The sequence below is a fragment of the Dama dama genome, chromosome 29 (assembly GCF_033118175.1).
Source record: "Dama dama isolate Ldn47 chromosome 29, ASM3311817v1, whole genome shotgun sequence".
In the NCBI taxonomy this organism is placed as follows: Eukaryota; Metazoa; Chordata; class Mammalia; order Artiodactyla; family Cervidae; genus Dama; species Dama dama.
The window spans coordinates 9,874,589-9,895,281 of record NC_083709.1 but is presented as its reverse complement, the minus strand read 5'-3'; positions in this window follow the sequence as shown (position 1 = coordinate 9,895,281).

Genomic DNA, 20,693 nt, shown 5'->3' with positions numbered 1-20,693 from the left:
TCCGCCTCGCCGCGAGATGAGTCCCGATTCCCCTGCACTGCGTGCGGAGCAATTCCGTGTTCCACATCAAACGTGAAAGGAGCCTTGATTTCCTTGATGGCACTCCAGAGAAAACCCAAGATCACTGTCTCAAGTCTAGAGGGATCCTGAGTTCACTGGAGCAACACGAAGGGGCTCCGTGGACCCCAAATCAACTCGAGATGAGAGCTTAGTCCCTGGCTTCGACTCAAGAGGAATACCAACTTTCCACAAGCACCACAAGAGGAGGCTTCTCTCAGCTACAGGTATGTGAGAGGTACCCTGAGTTTGTGGCCCCAAGTGGAATGGACACCGAGATGCTCTGACTCGAAGTAAGGCCGGATATCCCTGCAGTGAATTGAATGCAGGCTCGTCTTGCATCTCCCAAGACGAAGGGATGTCTGAATCCCATGTGGAAACCACAGATAAAGACCTAGTTCTCCACCTCATCGCGACCGGTGGCCTCACATCCTTTGAAAACTCGAGAGGTCCGCGGAGGTCAATGCTTCCAAAGGAGACGATGCCTGACTCCTCTTGAAAATGGATAGGAGTCCCAGGATCCCTGTGGCACGTGGAAAGGGAACCTGGGTCTCCCGCCTCATGTGGAGACGCATCCCAATTGCCATGCCAAGACTTGAGGAGAATCCCGAGGTGTCCCTCGCACCTAGGCAGGAGTCCTGACGTCGCTGAACAAACACGTGTCTGGAAGGGCCCTCCCCGTCGTAACTCGAGAATATACCCCAGGTTCCGGCCGCAACTCGAAAAAAACCATGAGAATTTCCATTCGCCGTGAGATGTGGCCCGATTCCCCTGCACTGCGTGCAGAGCAATTCCGCGTTCCACATCAAACGTGAAATGAGCCTTGATTTCCTTGATGGCATTCCAGATAAAACCCAAGACCACTGTCTCTAGTCTAGAGGGATCCTGAGGTCACTGGAGCAACACGAAAGGGTTCCGTGTACCCCAAATTAACTCGTGATGACAGCTTAGTCCCTGGCTTAGACACAAGAGGAATACCAACTTTCCACAAGCACCACAAGAGGAGGCTTCTCTCAGCTACAGGTATGTGAGAGGGACCCTGAGTTTGTGGCCTCAAGTGGAATGGACACCGAGATGCTCTGACTCGAAGTTAGGCCGGATATCCCTGCAGTGAATTGAATGCAGGCTCGTCTTGCATCTCCCAAAACGAAGGGATGACTGAATCCGCTGTGGAGACCAAAGAGAAAGACCTAGTCCTCCGCCTCATTGCGACAGGAGGCCTCACATCCTTTGAAAACTCGAGACGTCCGCGGAGATCAATGCTTCCAAAGGAGACGATGCCTGACTCCTCTTGAAAATGCATAGGAGTCCCAGGATCCCTGTGGCACATGGAAAGGGACCCTGGGTCTCCCGCCTCATGTGGAGACGCATCCCAATTGCCATGCCAAGACTCGAGGAGAATCCCGAGGTGTCCCTCGCACCAAGCGGGATTCCTGACGTCGCTGAACAAACACGTGTCTGGAAGGGCCCTCCCCGTCGTAACACGAGAATATACCCCAGGTTCCGGCCGCAACTCGAGAAAAACCATGAGACTTCCCCCTCGTCGCTGGATGAGGCCCGATTCCCCTGCACTGCATGCAGAGCAATTCCGTGTTCCACATCAAACGTGAAAGGAGCCTTGATTTCCTTGATGGCACACCAGAGAAAACCCAAGATCACTGTCTCAAGTCTAGAGGGATCCTGAGGTCACTGGAGCAACACGAAAGGGCTCCGTGGAACCCAAATCAACTCGAGATGAGAGCTTAGTCCCTGGCTTCGACTCAAGAGGAATACCAACTTTCCACAAGCACCTCAAGAGGAGGCTTCTCTCAGCTACAGGTATGTGAGAGGGCCCCTGAGTTTGTGGCCTCAAGTGGAATGGACACCGAGATGCTCTGACTCGAAGTAAGGCCAGATATCCCTGCAGTGAATTGAATGCAGGCTCGTCTTGCATCTCCCAAGACGAAGGGATATCTGAATCCCCTATCGAGACCACAGAGAAAGACCTCGTTCTCCGCCTCATCGTGACCGGAGGCCTCACATCCTTTGAAAACTCGAGAGGTCCGCGGAGATCAATGCTTCCAAAGGAGACGATGCCTGACTCCTCTTGAAAATGGATAGGAGTTCCCGGATCCCTGTGGCACGTGGAAAGGGACACTGGGTCTCCCGCCTCACGTGGAGACGCGTCCCAATTGCCATGCCAAGACTCGAGGAGAATCCCGAGGTGTCCCTCGCACCTAGGCAGGAGTCCTGATGTCGCTGAACAAACACGTGTCTGGAAGGGCCCTCCCCGTCGTAACTCGAGAATATACCCCAGGTTCTGGCCGCAATTCGAGAAAAACCATGAGACTTCCGCCTCGCCGCGAGATGAGGCCCGATTCCCCTGCACTGCGTGCGGAGCAATTCCGTGTTCCACATGAAACGTGAAAGTAGCCTTGATTTCCTTGATGGCACTCCAGAGAAAACCCAAGATCACTGTCTCAAGTCTAGAGGGATCCTGAGGTCACTGGAGCAATACGAAAGGGCTCCGTGGACCCCAAATCAACTCGAGATGAGAGCTTAGTCCCTGGCTTCGACTGAAGAGGAATACGAACTTTCCACAAGCACCTCAAGAGAAGGCTTCTCTCAGCTACAGGTATGTGAGAGGGACCCTGAGTTTGTGGCCTCAAGTGGAATGGACACCGAGATGCTCTGACTCGAAGTAAGGCCGGATATCCCTGCAGTGAATTGAATGCAGGCTCGTCTTGCATCTCCCAAGAAGAAGGGATGTCTGAATCCCCTGTGGAGACCACAGAGAAAGACCTAGTTCTCCGCCTCATCTCGACCGGAGGCCTCACATCCTTTGAAAACTCGAGAGGTCCGCGGAGATCAATGCTTCCAAAGGAGACGATGCCTGACTCCTCTTGCAAATGGATAGGAGTCCCAGGATCCCTGTGGCACGTGGAAAGGGACCCTGTGTCTCCCGCCTCACGTGGAGACGCGTCCCAATTGCCATGCCAAGACTCGAGGAGAATCCCGAGGTGTCCCTCGCACCTAGGAAGGAGTCCTGACGTCGCTGAAGAAACACGTGTCTGGAAGGGCCCTCCCCGTCTTAACTCGATAATATGCCCCAGGTTCCGGCCGCAACTCGAGAAAAACCATGAGACTTCCCCCTCGCCGCGAGATGAGGCCCGATTCCCCTGCACTGCATGCAGAGCAATTCCGTGTTCCACATCAAACGTGAAAGGAGCCTTGATTTCCTTGATGGCACTCCAGAGAAAACCCAAGATCACTGTCTCAAGTCTAGAGGGATCCTGAGGTCACTGGAGCAACACGAAAGGGCTCCGTGGAACCCATATCAACTCGAGATGAGAGCTTAGTCCCTGGCTTCGACTCAAGAGGAATACCACCTTTCCACAAGCACTTCAAGAGGAGGCTTCTCTCAGCAACAGGTATGTGAGAGGGACCCTGAGTTTGTGGCCTCAAGTGGAATGGACACCGAGATGCTCTGACTCGAAGTAAGCCCAGATATCCCTGCAGTGAAATGAATGCAGGCTCGTCTTGCATCTCCCAAGAAGAAGGGTTGTCTGAATCCCCTGTGGAGACCACAGAGAAAGACCTAGTCCTCCGCCTCATTGCGAACGGAGGCCTCACGTCCTTTGAAAACGCGAGAGGTCCGCGGAGATCAATGCTTCCAAAGGAGACGATGCCTGACTCCTCTTGAAAATGGATAGGAGTCCCAGGATCCCTGTGGCACGTGGAAAGGGACACTGGGTCTCCCGCCTCACGTGGAGATGCATCCCTATTGCCTTGCCACGACTCGAGGAGAATCCCGAGGTGTCCCTCGCACCTAGGCAGGAGACCTGACGTCGCTGAACAAACACGTGTCTGGAAGGGCCCTGCCAGTCGTAACTTGAGTATATACCACAGGTTCCGGCCGCAACTCGAGAAAAACCATGAGACTTCCCCCTCGCCACGAGATGAGGCCCGATTCCCCTGCACTGCGTGCAGAGCAATTCCGTGTTCCACATCAAACGTGAAAGGAGCCTTGATTTCCTTGATGGCACACCAGAGAAAACCCAAGATCACTGTCTCAAGTCTAGAGGGATCCTGAGGTCACTGGAGCAACACGAAAGGGCTCCGTGGAACCCAAATCAACTCAAGATGAGAGCTTAGTCCCTGGCTTCGACTCAAGAGGAATACCAACTTTCCACAACCACCTCAAGAGGAGTCTTCTCTCAGCTACAGGTATGTGAGAGGGCCCCTGAGTTTGTGGCCTCAAGTGGAATGGACACCGAGATGCTCTGACTCGAAGTAAGGCCAGATATCCCTGCAGTGAATTGAATGCAGGCTCGTCTTGCATCTCCCAAGACGAAGGGATATCTGAATCCCCTGTGGAGACCACAGAGAAAGACCTAGTTCTCCGCCTCATCGCGACCGGAGGCCTCACATCCTTTGAAAACTCGAGAGGTCCGCGGAGATCAATGCTTCCAAAGGAGACGATGCCTGACTCCTCTTGAAAATGGATAGGAGTTCCCGGATCCCTGTGGCACGTGGAAAGGGACACTGGGTCTCCCGCCTCACGTGGAGACGCGTCCCAATTGCCATGCCAAGACTCGAGGAGAATCCCGAGGTGTCCCTCGCACCTAGGCAGGAGTCCTGAAGTCGCTGAACAAACACGTGTCTGGAAGGGCCCTCCCCGTCGTAACTCGAGAATATACCCCAGGTTCTGGCCGCAACTCGAGAAAAACCATGAGACTTCCGCCTCGCCGCGAGATGAGGCCCGATTCCCCTGCACTGCGTGCGGAGCAATTCCGTGTTCCACATGAAACGTGAAAGTAGCCTTGATTTCCTTGATGGCACTCCAGAGAAAACCCAAGATCACTGTCTCAAGTCTAGAGGGATCCTGAGGTCACTGGAGCAACACGAAAGGGCTCCGTGGACCCCAAATCAACTCGAGATGAGAGCTTAGTCCCTGGCTTCGACTCAAGAGGAATACGAACTTTCCACAAGCACCTCAAGAGAAGGCTTCTCTCAGCTACAGGTATGTGAGAGGGACCCTGAGTTTGTGGCCTCAAGTGGAATGGACACCGAGATGCTCTGACTCGAAGTAAGGCCGGATATCCCTGCAGTGAATTGAATGCAGGCTCGTCATGCATCTCCCAAGAAGAAGGGATGTCTGAATCCCCTGTGGAGACCACAGAGAAAGACCTAGTTCTCCGCCTCATCTCGACCGGAGGCCTCACATCCTTTGAAAACTCGAGAGGTCCGCGGAGATCAATGCTTCCAAAGGAGACGATGCCTGACTCCTCTTGCAAATGGATAGGAGTCCCAGGATCCCTGTGGCACGTGGAAAGGGACCCTGGGTCTCCCGCCTCACGTGGAGACGCGTCCCAATTGCCATGCCAAGACTCGAGGAGAATCCCCAGGTGTCCCTCGCACCTAGGCAGGAGTCCTGACGTCGCTGAAGAAACACGTGTCTGGACGGGCCCTCCCCGTCTTAACTCGATAATATGCCCCAGGTTCCGGCCGCAACTCGAGAAAAACCATGAGACTTCCCCCTCGCCGCGAGATGAGGCCCGATTCCCCTGCACTGCATGCAGAGCAATTCCGTGTTCCACATCAAACGTGAAAGGAGCCTTGATTTCCTTGATGGCACACCAGAGAAAACCCAAGATCACTGTCTCAAGTCTAGAGGGATCCTGAGGTCACTGGAGCAACACGAAAGGGCTCCGTGGAACCCAAATCAACTCGAGATGAGAACTTAGTCCCTGGCTTCGACTCAAGAGGAATACCAACTTTCCACAAGCACCTCAAGAGGAGGCTTCTCTCAGCTACAGGTATGTGAGAGGGCCCCTGAGTTTGTGGCCTCAAGTGAAATGGACACCGAGATGCTCTGACTCGAAGTAAGGCCAGATATCCCTGCAGTGAATTGAATGCAGGCTCGTCTTGCATCTCCCAAGATGAAGGGATGTCTGAATCCCCTGTGGAGACCACAGAGAAAGACCTAGTTCTCCGCCTCATCGCGACCGGAGGCCTCACATCCTTTGAAAACTCGAGTGGTCCGCGGAGATCAATGCTTCCAAAGGAGACGATGCCTGACTCCTCTTGAAAATGGATAGGAGTTCCCGGATCCCTGTGGCACGTGGAAAGGGACACTGGGTCTCCCGCCTCACGTGGAGACGCGTCCCAATTGCCATGCCAAGACTCGAGGAGAATCCCGAGGTGTCCCTCGCACCTAGGCAGGAGTCCTGAAGTCGCTGAACAAACACGTGTCTGGAAGGGCCCTCCCCGTCGTAACTCGAGAATATACCCCAGGTTCTGGCCGCAACTTGAGAAAAACCATGAGACTTCCGCCTCGCCGCGAGATGAGGCCCGATTCCCCTGCACTGCGTGCGGAGCAATTCCGTGTTCCACATGAAACGTGAAAGTAGCCTTGATTTCCTTGATGGCACTCCAGAGAAAACCCAAGATCACTGTCTCAAGTCTAGAGGGATCCTGAGGTCACTGGAGCAACACGAAAGTGCTCCGTGTACCCCAAATCAACTCGAGATGAGAGCTTAGTAACTGGTTTCGACTCAAGAGGAATACCAACTTTCCACAAGCACCTCAAGAGGAGGCTTCTCTCAGCTACAGGTATGTGAGAGGGCGCCTGAGTTTGTGGCCTCAAGTGGAATGGACACCGAGATGCTCTGACTAGATGTAAGGCCGGATATCCCTGCAGAGAATTGAATGCAGGCTCGTCTTCCATCTCCCAAGACGAAGGGATGTCTGAATCCCCTGTGGAGACCACAGAGAAAGACCTAATCTCCGCCTCATCGCGAGCGGAGACCTCACATCCTTTGAAAACTCGAGAGGTCCGCGGAGATCAATGCTTCCATAGGAGACGATGCCTGACTCCTCTTGAAAATGGATAGGAGTCCCAGGAACCCTGTGGCACGTCGAAAGGGACCCTGGGTCTCCCGCCTCACGTGGAGACGCGTCCCAATTGCCATGCCAAGACTCGAGGAGAATCCCGAGTTGTCCCTCGCACCTAGGCAGGAGTCCTGACGTCGCTGAACAAACACGTGTCTGGAAGGGCTCTCCCCGTCGTAACTCGAGAATGTACCCCAGGTTCCGGCCGCCACTCGAGAAAAACCATGAGACTTCCCCCTCGACGTGAGATGAGGCCCGATTCCCCTGCACTCCGTGCAGAGCAATTCGGTGTTCCACATCAAACGTGAAAGGAGCCTTGATTTCCTTGATGGCACTCCAGAGAAAACCCAAGATCACTCTCTCAAGTCTAGAGGGATCCTGAGGTCACTGGAGCAACAGGAAAGGGCTCCGTGGACCCCAAATCAACTCGAGATGAGAGCTTAGTCCCTGGCTTCGACTCAAGAGGAATACCAACTTTCCACAAGCACCTCAAGAGGAGGCTTCTCTCAGCTACAGGTATGTGAGAGGGACACTGAGTTGGTGGCCTCAAGTGGAATGGACACCGAGATGCTCTGACTCGAAGTAAGGCCGGATATCCCTGCAGTGAATTGAGTGCAGGCTCGTCTTGCATCTCCCAAGACGAAGGGATGTCTGAATCCCCTGTGGAGACCACAGAGAAAGACCTAGTCCTCCGCCTCATCGCGACCGGAGGCCTCACATCCTTTGAAAACTCGAAAGGTCTGCGGAGATCAATGCTTCCAAAGGAGACGATGCCTGACTCTTCCTGAAAATGGATAGGAGTCCCAGGATCCCTGTGGCACGTGCAAAGGGACCCTGGGTCTCCCGCCTCACGTGGATACGCGTCCCAATTGCCATGCCAAGACTCGAGGAGAATCCCGAATTGTCCCTCGCACCTAGGCAGGAGTCCTGACGTCGCTGAAGAAACACGTGTCTGGAAGGGCCCTCCCCGTCGTAACTCGAGAATATACCCCAGGTTCCGGCCGCAACTCGAGAAAAACCATGAGACTTCCCCCTCGCCGCGATATGAGGCCCGATTCCTCTGCACTGCGTGCAGAGCAATTCCGTGTTCCACATCAAACGTGAAAGGAGCCTTGATTTCCTTGATGGCACTCCAGAGAAAACCCAAGATCACTGTCTCAAGTCTAGAGGGATCCTGAGGTCACTGGAGCAACAGGAAAGGGCTGCGTGGTCCCCAAATCAACTCGAGATGAGAGCTTAGTCCCTGGCTTCGACTCAAGAGGAATACCGACTTTCCACAATCACCTCAAGAGGAGGCTTCTCTCAGCTACATGTACGTGAGAGGGACCCTGAGTTTGTGGCCTCAAGTGGAAAGGACACCTAGATGCTCTGACTCGAATTAAGGCCGGATATCCCTGCAGTGAATTGAATGCAGGCTCGTCTTGCATCTCCCAAGACGAAGGGATGTCTGAATCCGCTGTGGAGACCACAGAGAAAGACCTAGTCCTCCGCCTCATCGCGACCGGAGGCCTCACATCCTTTGAAAACTCGAGAGGTCCGCGGAGATCAATGCTTCCAAAGGAGACGATGCCTGACTCCTCTTGAAAATGGATAGGAGTCCCAGGATCCCTGTGGCACGTGGAAAGGGACACTGGGTCTCCCGCCTCACGTGGAGACGCGTCCCAATTGCCATGCCAAGACTCGAGGAGAATCCCGAGGTGTCCCTAGCACCTAGGCAGGAGTCCTGATGTCGCTGAACAAACACGTGTCTGCAAAGGCCCTCCCCGTCGTAACTCGAGAATATACCCCAGGTTCCGGCCGCTACTTGAGAAAAACCATGAGCAACCCCCTTGCCGCGAGATGAGGCCCGATTCCCCTGCACTGCGTGCAGAGCAATTCCGTGTTCCACATCAAACGTGAAAGGAGCATTGATTTCCTTGAGGGCACACCAGAGAAAACCCAAGATCACTGTCTCAAGTCTAGAGGGATCCTGAGGTCACTGGAGCAACACGAAATTTCTCCGTGGACCCCAAATCAACTCGAGATGAGAGCTTAGTCCCTGGCTTCGACTCAAGAGGAATACCAACTTTCCACAAGCACCTCAAGTGGAGGCTTCTCTCAACTACAGGTATGTGAGAGGGACCCTGAGTTGGTGGCCTCAAGTGGAATGGACACCGAGATGCTCTGACTCGAATTAAGGCCGGATATCCCTGCAGTGAATTGAATGCAGGCTCGTTGCATCTCCCAAGACGAAGGGATGTCTGAATCCCCTGTGGAGACCACAGAGAAAGACCTAGGCCTCCGCATCATCGCGACCGGAGGCCTCACATCCTTTGAAAACTCGAGAGGTCTGCGGAGATCAATGCTTCCAAAGGAGACGATGCCTGACTCCTCTTGAAAATGGATAGGAGTCCCAGGATCCCTGTGGCACGCGGAAATGGACACTGGGATTACCGCCTCACGTGGAGACGCGTCCCAATTGCCACGCCAAGATTCGAGGAGAATACCGAGGTGTCCGTCACACCTAGGCAAAAGTCCTGACGTCGCTGAACAAACAAGTGTCTGGAAGGGCCCTCGCCGTCGTAACTCGTGAATATACCCCAGGATCCAGCCGCAACTCGAGAAAAAAAATGAGACTTCCCCCGCGCCGCGAGATGAGGCCCGATTCCGCTGCACTGTGTGCAGAGCAATTCCGTGTTCCACATCAAACGTGAAAGGAGCCTTGATTTCCTTGATGGCACTCCAGAGAAAACCCAAGATCACTGTCTCAAGTCTAGAGGGATCCTGAGGACACTGTAGCAACACGAAAGGGCTCCGTGACACCAAATCAACTCGAGATGAGAGCTTAGTCCCTGGCTTCGACTCAAGAGGAATACCAACTTTCCACAAGCACCGCAAGAGGAGGCTTCTCTCAGCTACAGGTATGTGAGAGGGACCCTGAGTGTGGCCTCAAGTGGAATGGACACCGAGATGCTCTGACTCGAAGTAAGCCCGCATATCCCTGCAGTGAATTGAATGCAGGCTCGTCTTTCATCTCCCAAGACGAAGGGATCTCTGAATCCCCACTTGAGACCACAGAGAAAGACCTAGTTCTCCGTCTCATTGCGACCCGAGGCCTCACATGCTTTTAAAACTCGAGAGGTCTGCGGAGATCAATCCTTCCAAGGGAAAAGAAGCCTGACTCCTCTTGAAAATGGATAGGAGTCCCAGGATCCCTGTGGCACGGGGAAAGGGACCCTGGATCTCCCGCCTCATGTGGAGACGCTTCCCAATTGCCATGCCAAGATTCGAGGAGAATACCGAGGTATCCCTCGCACCTAGGCAGGAGTCCTGACGTCGCTGAACAAACACGTGTCTGGAAGGGCCCTCCCCGTCGTAACTCGAGAATATACCACAGGTTCCGGCCGCAACTCGAGAAAAACCATGAGACTTCCCCCTCGACGCAAGATGAGGCCCGATTCCCCTGCACTGAATGCAGAGCAATTCCGTGTTGCACATCAAACGTGAAAGGAGCCTTGATTTCCTTGGTGGCACTCCAGAGAAAACCCAAGATGACTGTCTCAAGTCTAGAGGGATCCTGAGGGCACTGTAGCAACACGAAAGGGCTCCGTGGACCCCAAATCAACTCGAGATGAGAGCTTAGTCCCTGGCTTCGACTCAAGAGGAATACCAACTTTCCACAAGCACCTCAAGAGGAGGCTTCTCTCAGCTACAGGTATGTGAGAGGGACCCTGAGTTTGTGGCCTCACGTGGAAAGGACACCCAGATCCTCTGACTGGAACTAAGGCCGGATATCCTTGCAGTGAATTGAATACAGGCTCGTCTTGCATCTCCCAAGACGAAGGGATGTCTGAATCCCCTGTGGAGACCACAGAGAAAGAACTAGTTCTCCGGCTCATCGCGACCGGAGGCCTCGCATCCTTTGAAAACTCGAGAGGTCGCGGAGATCAATGCTTCCAAAGGAGACGATGCCTGACTCCTCTTGAAAATGGATAGGAATCCCAGGATCCCTGTGGCACGTGGAAAGGGACCCTGGGTCTCCCGCCTCACGTGGAGACGGGTCCCAATTGCCATGCCAAGCCTCGGGGAGAATACTGAAGTGTCCATCGAACCTAGGCATGGGTTCTGATGTCGCTGAACAAACACGTATCTGGAAGTGAACCCCCCTTCGTAACTCGAGAATATACCCCAGGTTCCGGCCGCAACTCGAGAAAAACCGTGAGACTTCCCCCTCGCCGCGAGATGAGGCCCGATTCCCCTGCACTGCGTGCAGAGCAATTCCGTGTTCCACATCAAACGTGAAAGGAGCCTTGATTTCCTTGATGGCACTCCAGAGAAAACCCAAGATCACTGTCTCAAGTCTAGAGGGATCCTGAGGTCACTGGAGCAACACAAAACGGCTCAGTGAACCCCAAATCAACTCGAGATGAGAGCTTAGTCCCTGGCTTCGACTCAAGAGGAATACCAACTTTCCACAAGCACCTCAAGAGGAGGCTTCTCTCAGCTACAGGTATGTGAGAGGGACCCTGAGTTGTGGCCTCAAGTGGAATGGACACCGAGATGCTCTGACTCGAAGTAAGGCCGGATATCCCTGCAGTGTATTGAATGCAGGCTCGTCTTGCATCTCCCAAGACGAAGGGATCTCTGAATCCCCTGTGGAGACGACAGAGAAAGACCTAGTTCTCCGCCTCATCGCGACCGGAGGCCTCACATCCTTTGAAAACCCGAGAGGTCCTCGGAGATCAATGCTTCAAAGGAGACGATGCCTGACTCATCTTGAAAATGGATAGGAGTCCCAGGATCCCTGTGGCACGTGGAAACGGGACCTGGGTTTCCTGCCTCACGTGGAGACGCGTCCCAATTGCCATGCCAAGTCTCGAGGAGAATCCCGAGGTGTCCCTCGCACCTAGGCAGGCGTGCTGACTTCGCTGAACAAACACGTGTCTGGAAGGGCCCTCGCCGTAGTAACTCGAGAATATACCCCAGGTTCCGGCCGCATCTCGAGAAAAACCATGAGATTTCCCCTCGCCGCAACATGAGGCCCGATTCCCCTGTACTGCATGCAGAGCAATTCCGGGTTCCACATCAAACGTGAAAGGAGCCTTGATTTCCTTGATGGCACTTCAGGGAAAACCCAAGATCACTGTCTCAAGTATAGAGGGATCCTGAGGTCAATGGAGGAACAGGAAAGGGCTCCCTGGACCCCAAATCAACTCGAGATGAGAGCTTAGTCCCTGGCTTTGACTCAAGAGGAATACCATCTTTCTACAAGCACCTCAAGAGGAGGTTTCTCTCAGCTACAGGTATGTGAGAGGGACCCTGAGTTTGTGGCGTCAAGTGGAATGGACACCGAGATGCTCTGTCTCGAGGTAAGGACAAATATCTCTGCAGTGAATTGAATGCAGGCTCGTCTTCCATCTCCCAAGACGAAGGGATGCCTGAATCCCATGTGGAGACCACAGAGAAAGACCTAGTTCTCCACATCATCGAAACCGGAGGCCTCACATCCTTTGAAAATTCGAGAGGTCCGCGGAGATCAATGCTTCCAAAGGAGACGATGCCTGACTCCTCTTGAAAATGGATAGGAGTCCCAGGATCCCTGTGACACGTGGAAAGGGACCCTGGGTCTCCCGCCTCACGTGGAGACGCGTCCCAATTGCTATGCCAAGCCTCGTGGAGAATACCGAGGTGTCCATCGAACCTAGGCATTGGTTCTGACGTTGCTGAACAAACACGTGTCTGGAAGGCCCCTCCCCGTTGTAACTTGAGAATATACCCCAGGTTCCGGCCGCAACTCGAGAACAACCATGAGACTTCCCCTTGCCGCGAGATGAGGCCCGATTCCCCTGCACTGCGTGCAGAGCAATTCCGTGTTGCACATCAAACGTGAAAGGAGCCTTGATTTCCTTGGTGGCACTCCAGAGAAAACCCAAGATCACTGTCTCAAGTCTAGAGGGATCCTGAGGTCACTGTAGCAACACGAAAGGGCTCCGTGGACCCCAAATAAACTTGAGATGAGAGCTTAGTCCCTGGCTTCGACTCAAGAGGAATACCAACTTTCCACAAGCACCTCAAGAGGAGGCTTCTCTCAGCTACAGGTATGTGAGAGGGACCCTGAGTTTGTGGCCTCAAGTGGAAAGGACACCGAGACCCTCTGACTGAATCTAAGGCCGGATATTCCTGCAGTGAATTGAATACTGGCTCGTCTTGCATCTCCCAAGACGAAGGGATGTCTGAATCCCCTCTGGAGACCACAGAGAAAGAACTAGTTCTCCGGCTCATCGCGACCGGAAGCCTCACATCCTTTGAAAACTCGAGAGGTCGCGGAGATCAATGCTTCCAAAGGAGACGATGCCTGACTCCTCTTGAAAATGGATAGGAGTCCCAGGATCCCTGTGGCACGTGGAAAGGGACCCTGGGTCTCCCGCCTCACGTGGAGACGGGTCCCAATTGCCATGCCAAGCCTCGGGGAGAATACCGAAGTGTCCATCGAACCTAGGCATGGGTTCTGATGTCGCTGAACAAACATGTGTCTGGAAGTGAACCCCCCTTCGTAACTCGAGAATATACCCCAGGTTCCGGCCGCAACTCGAGAAAAACCATGAGACTTCCCCCTCGCCATGAGATGAGGCCCGATTCCCCAGCACTGCGTGCCGAGCAATTCCGTGTTCCACATCAAACGTGAAAGGAGCCTTGATTTCCTGGATGGCACTGCAGAGAAAACCCAAGATCAATGTCTCAAGTCTAGAGGGATCCTGAGGTCACTGTAGCAACATGAAAGGGCTCCGTGGACCCCAAATCAACTCGAGATGAGAGCTTAGTCCCTGGCTTCGACTCAAGTGGAATACCAAGTTTCCACAAGCAACTCAAGAGGAGACTTCCCTCAGCTACAGATATGTGAGAGGGACCCTGAGTTTGTGGCCTCAAGTGGAATGGACACGAGATGCTCTGACTCGAAGTAAGGCCGGATATCCCTGCAGTGAATAGAATCCAGGCTTGTCTTGCATCTCCCAAGATGAAGGGATGTCTGAATCCCCTGTGGAGACCACAGAGAAAGACCTAGTTCTCCGCCTCATCGCGACCGGAGGCCTCACATCTTTTGAAAACTCGAGAGGACCACGGAGATCAATGCTTCCAAAGGAGACGATGCCTGACTCCTCTTGAAAATGGATAGGAGTCCCAGGATCCCTGTGGCATGTGGAAAGGGACAATGGGTCTCCCGCCTCACGTGGAGACGCGTCCCAATTGCCAAGCCAAGACTCGAAGAGAATCCCGAGGTGTCCCTCGCACCTAGGCAAGAATCCTGACGTCGCTGAACAAACACGTGTCTGGAAGGGCCCTCCCCGTCGTAACTCGAGAATATACCCCAGGTTCCGGCCGCAACTCGAGAAAAACCATGAGACTTCCCCCTCGCCGTGATTTGAGGCCCGATTCCCCTGCACTGCGTGCAGAGCAATTCCGTGTTCCACATCAAACGTGAAAGGAGCCTTGATTTCCTTGATAGCACTCCAGAGAAAATCCAAGATCACTGTCTCAAGTCTAGAGGGATGTTGAGGTCACTGTATCAACACGAAAGGACTACCTGGAGCCCAAAGCAACTCGAGATGAGAGCATAGTCCCTGGCTTCGACTCAAGGGGAATACCAACTTTCCACAAGCACCTCAAGAGGAGGCTTCTCTCAGCTACAGGTATGTGAGAGGGACCCTGAGTTTGTGGCCTCAAGTGGAAAGGACACCCAGATCCTCTGACTGGAACTAAGGCCGGATATCCCTGCAGTGAATTGAATACAGGCTCGTCTTGCATCTCCCAAGACGAAGGGATGTCTGAATCCCCTGTGGAGACCACAGAGAAAGAACTAGTTCTCCGGCTCATCGCGACCGGAGGCCTCGCATCCTTTGAAAACTCGAGAGGTCGCGGAGATCAATGCTTCCAAAGGAGACGATGCCTGACTCCTCTTGAAAATGGATAGGAATCCCAGGATCCCTGTGGCACGTGGAAAGGGACCCTGGGTCTCCCGCCTCACGTGGAGACGGGTCCCAATTGCCATGCCAAGCCTCGGGGAGAATACCGAAGTGTCCATCGAACCTAGGCATGGGTTCTGATGTCGCTGAACAAACACGTATCTGGAAGTGAACCCCCCTTCGTAACTCGAGAATATACCCCAGGTTCCGGCCGCAACTCGAGAAAAACCATGAGACTTCCCCCTCGCCGCGAGATGAGGCCCGATTCCCCTGCACTGCGTGCAGAGCAATTCCGTGTTCCACATCAAACGTGAAAGGAGCCTTGATTTCCTTGATGGCACTCCAGAGAAAACCCAAGATCACTGTCTCAAGTCTAGAGGGATCCTGAGGTCACTGGAGCAACACAAAACGGCTCAGTGAACCCCAAATCAACTCGAGATGAGAGCTTAGTCCCTGGCTTCGACTCAAGAGGAATACCAACTTTCCACAAGCACCTCAAGAGGAGGCTTCTCTCAGCTACAGGTATGTGAGATGGACCCTGAGTTGTGGCCTGAAGTGGAATGGACACCGAGATGCTCTGACTCGAAGTAAGGCCGGATATCCCTGCAGTGTATTGAATGCAGGCTCGTCTTGCATCTCCCAAGACGAAGGGATGTCTGAATCCCCTGTGGAGACGACAGAGAAAGACCTAGTTCTCCGCCTCATCGCGACCGGAGGCCTCACATCCTTTGAAAACCCGAGAGGTCCGCGGAGATCAATGCTTCAAAGGAGACGATGCCTGACTCATCTTGAAAATGGATAGGAGTCCCAGGATCCCTGTGGCACGTGGAAACGGGACCTGGGTTTCCTGCCTCACGTGGAGACGCGTCCCAATTGCCATGCCAAGTCTCGAGGAGAATCCCGAGGTGTCCCTCGCACCTAGGCAGGCGTGCTGACTTCGCTGAACAAACACGTGTCTGGAAGGGCCCTCGCCGTAGTAACTCGAGAATATACCCCAGGTTCCGGCCGCATCTCGAGAAAAACCATGAGACTTCCCCTCGCCGCAACATGAGGCCCGATTCCCCTGTACTGCATGCAGAGCAATTCCGGGTTCCACATCAAACGTGAAAGGAGCCTTGATTTCCTTGATGGCACTTCAGGGAAAACGCAAGATCACTGTCTCAAGTATAGAGGGATCCTGAGGTCAATGGAGGAACACGAAAGGGCTCCCTGGACCCCAAATCAACTCGAGATGAGAGCTTAGTCCCTGGCTTTGACTCAAGAGGAATACCATCTTTCTACAAGCACCTCAAGAGGAGGCTTCTCTCAGCTACAGGTATGTGAGAGGGACCCTGAGTGTGTGGCGTCAAGTGGAATGGACACCGAGATGCTCTGTCTCGAGGTAAGGACAGATATCTCTGCAGTGAATTGAATGCAGGCTCGTCTTCCATGTCCCAAGACGAAGGGATGCCTGAATCCCATGTGGAGACCACAGAGAAAGACCTAGTTCTCCACATCATCGAAACCGGAGGCCTCACATCCTTTGAAAATTCGAGATGTCCGCGGAGATCAATGCTTCCAAAGGAGACGATGCCTGACTCCTCTTGAAAATGGATAGGAGTCCCAGGATCCCTGTGACACGTGGAAAGGGACCCTGGGTCTCCCGCCTCACGTGGAGACACGTCCCAATTGCTATGCCAAGCCTCGGGGAGAATACCGAGGTGTCCATCGAACCTAGGCATTGGTTCTGACGTTGCTGAACAAACACGTGTCTGGAAGGCCCCTCCCCGTTGTAACTTGAGAATATACCCCAGGTTCCGGCCGCAACTCGAGAACAACCATGAGACTTCCCCCTTGCCGCGAGATGAGGCCCGATTCCCCTGCACTGCGTGCAGAGCCATACCGTGTTCCATATCAAACGTGAAAGGAGCCTTGATTTCCTTGATGGCACTCCAGAGAAAACCCAAGATCACTGTCTCAAGTCTAGAGGGATCCTGAGGTCACTGGAGCAACACAAAACGGCTCAGTGAACCACAAATCAACTCGAGATGAGAGCTTAGTCCCTGGCTTCGACTCAAGAGGAATACCAACTTTCCACAAGCACCTCAAGAGGAGGCTTCTCTCAGCTACAGGTATGTGAGAGGGACCCTGAGTTGTGGCCTCAAGTGGAATGGACACCGAGATGTTCTGACTCGAAGTAAGGCCGGATATCCCTGCAGTGTATTGAATGCAGGCTCGTCTTGCATCTCCCAAGACGAAGGGATGTCTGAATCCCCTGTGGAGACCACAGAGAAAGACCTAGTTCTCCGCCTCATCGCGACCGGAGGCCTCACATCCTTTGAAAACCCGAGAGGTCCGCGGAGATCAATGCTTCCAAAGGAGACGATGCCTGACTCCTCTTGAAAATGGATAGGAGTCCCAGGATCCCTGTGGCACGTGGAAACGGGACCTGGGTTGCCTGCCTCACGTGGAGACGCGTCCCAATTGCCATGACAAGTCTCGAGGAGAATCCCGAGGTGTCCCTCGCACCTAAGCAGGAGTGCTGACTTCGCTGAACAAACACGTGTCTGGAAGGGCCCTCGCCGTAGTAACTCGAGAATATACCCCAGGTTCCGGCCGCAACTCGAGAAAAACCATGAGACTTCCCCTCGCCGCAACATGAGGCCCGATTCCCCTGCACTGCGTGCAGAGCAATTCCGTGTTGCACATCAAATGTGAAAGGAGCCTTGATTTCCTTGGTGGTACTCCAGAGAAAACCCAAGATCACTGTCTCAAGTCTAGAGGGATCCTGAGGTCACTGTAGCAACACGAAAGGGCTCCGTGGACCCCAAATCAACTCGAGATGAGAGCTTAGTCCCTGGCTTCGACTCAAGAGGAATACCAACTTTCCACAAGCACCTCAAGAGGAGGCTTCTCTCAGCTACAGGTATGTGAGAGGGACCCTGAGTTTGTGGCCTCAAGTGGAAAGGACACCGAGACCCTCTGACTGAATCTAAGGCCGGATATTCCTGCAGTGAATTGAATACTGGCTCGTCTTGCATCTCCCAAGACGAAGGGATGTCTGAATCCCCTCTGGAGACCACAGAGAAAGAACTAGTTCTCCGGCTCATCGCGACCGGAAGCCTCACATCCTTTGAAAACTCGAGAGGTCGCGGAGATCAATGCTTCCAAAGGAGACGATGCCTGACTCCTCTTGAAAATGGATAGGAGTCCCAGGATCCCTGTGGAACGTGGAAAGGGACCCTGGGTCTCCCGCCTCACGTGGAGACGGGTCCCAATTGCCATGCCAAGCCTCGGGGAGAATACCGAAGTGTCCATCGAACCTAGGCATGGGTTCTGATGTCGCTGAACAAACATGTGTCTGGAAGTGAACCCCCCTTCGTAACTCGAGAATATACCCCAGGTTCCGGCCGCAACTCGAGAAAAACCATGAGACTTCCCCCTCGCCATGAGATGAGGCCCGATTCCCCAGCACTGCGTGCCGAGCAATTCCGTGTTCCACATCAAACGTGAAAGGAGCCTTGATTTCCTGGATGGCACTGCAGAGAAAACCCAAGATCAATGTCTCAAGTCTAGAGGGATCCTGAGGTCACTGTAGCAACATGAAAGGGCTCCGTGGACCCCAAATCAACTCGAGATGAGAGCTTAGTCCCTGGCTTCGACTCAAGTGGAATACCAAGTTTCCACAAGCAACTCAAGAGGAGACTTCCCTCAGCTACAGATATGTGAGAGGGACCCTGAGTTTGTGGCCTCAAGTGGAATGGACACGAGATGCTCTGACTCGAAGTAAGGCCGGATATCCCTGCAGTGAATAGAATCCAGGCTTGTCTTGCATCTCCCAAGATGAAGGGATGTCTGAATCCCCTGTGGAGACCACAGAGAAAGACCTAGTTCTCCGCCTCATCGCGACCGGAGGCCTCACATCTTTTGAAAACTCGAGAGGACCACGGAGATCAATGCTTCCAAAGGAGACGATGCCTGACTCCTCTTGAAAATGGATAGGAGTCCCAGGATCCCTGTGGCATGTGGAAAGGGACAATGGGTCTCCCGCCTCACGTGGAGACGCGTCCCAATTGCCAAGCCAAGACTCGAAGAGAATCCCGAGGTGTCCCTCGCACCTAGGCAAGAATCCTGACGTCGCTGAACAAACACGTGTCTGGAAGGGCCCTCCCCGTCGTAACTCGAGAATATACCCCAGGTTCCGGCCGCAACTCGAGAAAAACCATGAGACTTCCCCCTCGCCGTGATTTGAGGCCCGATTCCCCTGCACTGCGTGCAGAGCAATTCCGTGTTCCACATCAAACGTGAAAGGAGCCTTGATTTCCTTGATAGCACTCCAGAGAAAATCCAAGATCACTGTCTCAAGTCTAGAGGGATGTTGAGGTCACTGTATCAACACGAAAGGACTACCTGGAGCCCAAAGCAACTCGAGATGAGAGCATAGTCCCTGGCTTCGACTCAAGGGGAATACCAACTTTCCACAAGCACCTCAAGAGGAGGCTTCTCTCAGCTACAGGTATGTGAGAGGGACCCTGAGTTTGTGGCCTCAAGTGGAAAGGACACCCAGATCCTCTGACTGGAACTAAGGCCGGATATCCCTGCAGTGAATTGAATACAGGCTCGTCTTGCATCTCCCAAGACGAAGGGATGTCTGAATCCCCTGTGGAGACCACAGAGAAAGAACTAGTTCTCCGGCTCATCGCGACCGGAGGCCTCGCATCCTTTGAAAACTCGAGAGGTCGCGGAGATCAATGCTTCCAAAGGAGACGATGCCTGACTCCTCTTGAAAATGGATAGGAATCCCAGGATCCCTGTGGCACGTGGAAAGGGACCCTGGGTCTCCCGCCTCACGTGGAGACGGGTCCCAATTGCCATGCCAAGCCTCGGGGAGAATACCGAAGTGTCCATCGAACCTAGGCATGGGTTCTGATGTCGCTGAACAAACACGTATCTGGAAGTGAACCCCCCTTCGTAACTCGAGAATATACCCCAGGTTCCGGCCGCAACTCGAGAAAAATCATGAGACTTCCCCCTCGCCGCGAGATGAGGCCCGATTCCCCTGCACTGCGTGCAGAGCAATTCCGTGTTCCACATCAAACGTGAAAGGAGCCTTGATTTCCTTGATGGCACTCCAGAGAAAACCCAAGATCACTGTCTCAAGTCTAGAGGGATCCTGAGGTCACTGGAGCAACACAAAACGGCTCAGTGAACCCCAAATCAACTCGAGATGAGAGCTTAGTCCCTGGCTTCGACTCAAGAGGAATACCAACTTTCCACAAGCACCTCAAGAGGAGGCTTCTCTCAGCTACAGGTATGTGAGATGGACCCTGAGTTGTGGCCTGAAGTGGAATGGACACCGAGATGCTCTGACTCGAAGTAAGGCCGGATATCCCTGCAGTGTATTGAATGCAGGCTCGTCTTGCATCTCCCAAGACGAAGGGATGTTTGAATCCCCTGTGGAGACGACAGAGAAAGACCTAGTTCTCCGCCTCATCGCGACCGGAGGCCTCACATCCTTTGAAAACCCGAGAGGTCCGCGGAGATCAATGCTTCAAAGCAGACGATGCCTGACTCATCTTGAAAATGGATAGGAGTCCCAGGATCCCTGTGGCACGTGGAAACGGGACCTGGGTTTCCTGCCTCACGTGGAGACGCGTCCCAATTGCCATGCCAAGTCTCGAGGAGAATCCCGAGGTGTCCCTCGCACCTAGGCAGGCGTGCTGACTTCGCTGAACAAACACGTGTCTGGAAGGGCCCTCGCCGTAGTAACTCGAGAATATACCCCAGGTTCCGGCCGCATCTCGAGAAAAACCATGAGACTTCCCCTCGCCGCAACATGAGGCC